Below are 2,990 nucleotides of genomic sequence, written 5' to 3'. Positions count from 1 at the left end.
AATTACCATATAAATTTTAATAATAGCGTGATATTGAATAATTTTATAAGATATGAATATTAATGTTCCTTATTTTTCGATACTATATATATACAAATTTACTAGTTGGCCGGCCCGCACCCTGTGCGGACATTGTACAGATTCAAATTATACGGGTAGAGCTGGGTCTGCGGATCGATCCACCCCGTCCGTCCCGTCAACCCGCGGGTCACCTAGTTTTTTTACTCATAATTTCGATCCGCATGACCCGCAATAAAAGATTCAAAATACCTGCACCCGCCCCGTCCAAATTTGCAGGTAATTCGCGGTACCCGTGGGTTAAACACTAAATCTTTCTATCTCTCTCCCTCTCATCGTAAACTATAAGTTAACACAACAAAAAAATTGAATTGTGACTCTCTCTTATGATCATTATAAAAATAATCATCTTTTCATTGATTGTTTGTCACGTAAGGATCCTTTTAGATCAGAAAATGTACTCTTTTTTCATAGAATCAATTGGCGACGTTTGAAACTGAAAACTAATTATGGATTCAGACTCAAACGGATATTTTTGGCACAATACTTTAAGTCCATCGTCAATAACTTTTGGCCCAGTCTGGAAAGGAATGGTTAACCGAAGAGAAGTTTACAGTTGTATTGGGATCTCGTGGCGGAGTTAGAAACATTTTGTATTGGAGTCCAAAATAATTAATGGAAATAAATTTTTATATTTAATGGGATCAATACATTTTTTTTCTTAAATAAAAATAATTATTTTATAATTTTTTTAGACAAAACCAAATATTTTTTTAAAAAATAGTGGGGTTAGCTGACCCTACATCTTACCATTTGCCTCTGCCCTTGATGACCTCGACAACCATATTCAGTTATGAAAATTACCCGCATATTCAGTTAAGCACAGTATATAAGAATGACAAGACTTAGGTTCACCCCCTATGATAAACCTTTAAATTCACCACACCATTTATGACCAATGAAAATGACATGTAGATAATTAAATAAAACATTATAAATTTATTTTAAAATAGTTAAAAAAGAATAATGCCAATTCTAAACCACAAATCTTAATTTTTAAATCCTAAGTATTAATTTTTAAATCCAAACTCTATACCCTAAACCAAAATCATATACCCTAAACCCAAATCTTAGACCTTAAACACAAACCATAAACCCAAATCTTAGATCCTAAACCCAAACCATAAACCTTAAATCTAAATCTAATACCCTAAATCCAAATCCTAGACCCTAAACCCAAATCGTAGACACTAAACTCAAACCGTATACCCTAAACCCAAATCCTAGATCTTAAACCCAAACCGTAAACTCTAAATTTAAATTTAAATTTTAGGGTTTACAGTTTGGATTTAAAGTCTCGGATTTGGGTTTAGGATATACGGTTTGGGTTTAAAGTTTACGATTTGGGTTTAAGGTATAGAATTTGGGTTTAGGGTATAAGGTTTGGATTTAGAATCTACGATTTGGGTTTAGGGTATTTGGTTTAGATTTAAGATTTATGGTTTGGGTTTAGGGTTTAGAATTTGAGTTTGGGTTTAGGGTATAGAATTTGGGTTTGGGGTCAGGGTCTAGGATTTGGGTTTAGGGTATAGAATTTTGATTTAGGGTATAGGGTTTGGATTTAGAAATTAATATTTATGATTTAAAAATTAAGATTTATGGTTTAGAATTGGCATTATTCTTTTTTAACTATTTTAAAATAAATTTAATGTGTTTTATTTAATTATCTACATGTCATTTTCATTGATCATAAATGATGTGGTGAATTTAAATGTTCACCATAGGAGGTGAACCTAAGTCTTGTCCATATAAGAAATAACAAGTCAGTGTCATGGGATCTTCTAACAATTCCTTGCCATAAAACGAAAGGAACTCATCATAGAAATTTGTAAAATATAAGTTTTAAATCACCATCCTAATAACATCAAATATCGTAAACCAAACCAATGTTATAGAGGCTAAAACTATTTGTTTTAAACAAATATAAAGTTTACTTTTCAATAAATATATTTCAATTATTTATTTATATAAATTCATCTTGTGCACAGCGTAGGCCTCATCATAGTTCTAAATTAAATAGATTGCGAGAATGAATATTCTATGGTTAAGTTTTCTACAGAATCATAGTAACGGAGTGTTGAGTCGTGTCTTGACATTCCCACTGGCAACTCATGATTCGAGTCAGGAAGCTGGTCATGCTTTTGATAGTTAAATTCTACGTAATTAACTAAATCAGTTTTTTTTCAGCAACTGAATTACGATAATTAAGAATAGAGTTTGTTACTTATTAACCTCCGATCCATTGGTAGCTAAACACCTGTCTCTTTTGGAATTGACCGTACTGTGTCTTGGCCAAGAAAAGGTAGGGGTTGGCGATACGTATGAAACTCTTGCCGTTTCAAAGAATCAAGCAACACGTGGTTTTTGGGTACACCAAGTAGTAAAAAAGATCTATAGAATTTTTTTTATATTTGCTGATAAGGAAAGAACTGCTAAAAACCTAAAACAAAAAGATGGATTAGCTTTAGAAAGGTTTGACAAAAATCATTAGCTTTAGACGTTTTGATAAGTAAATAATTTAAAAAGAACAAGTTTTAGAAGTATCAATTTCTTAGCAAATGAACTCATCATTGTTAGTAGCCAACATATCTCAATTAGACTGAGAAGAATGTTTTCAATTTTGTTTACCACTGGAAGGTCTGGTTTAGCTCCATTCAAGAGTGGTTCTGGAAAAAAAAAACTCCAGGTCATACATGTTGCAATACAGAAAACACTTTAAAATGCAACAAGTAAGCAACTTGAATGCTTAAAACTGAAACGGGCAAGAGATAAAACTATCTAGCTCGGAAATCTAGGCATGAGCGTTCATGTACTTGTTTGGAATTTGATCAGATATTTCAGTTTTTTTGTCCTTTTTTGTTTTACACACCTAAGTCTCATTCTAATATTTTATTAGTAAGAATCAGGTTCGG

The sequence above is a fragment of the Raphanus sativus genome, chromosome 4, assembly GCF_000801105.2.
Source record: "Raphanus sativus cultivar WK10039 chromosome 4, ASM80110v3, whole genome shotgun sequence".
NCBI classification, from domain to species: Eukaryota; Viridiplantae; Streptophyta; class Magnoliopsida; order Brassicales; family Brassicaceae; genus Raphanus; species Raphanus sativus.
This window is presented reverse-complemented; position numbering follows the sequence as displayed.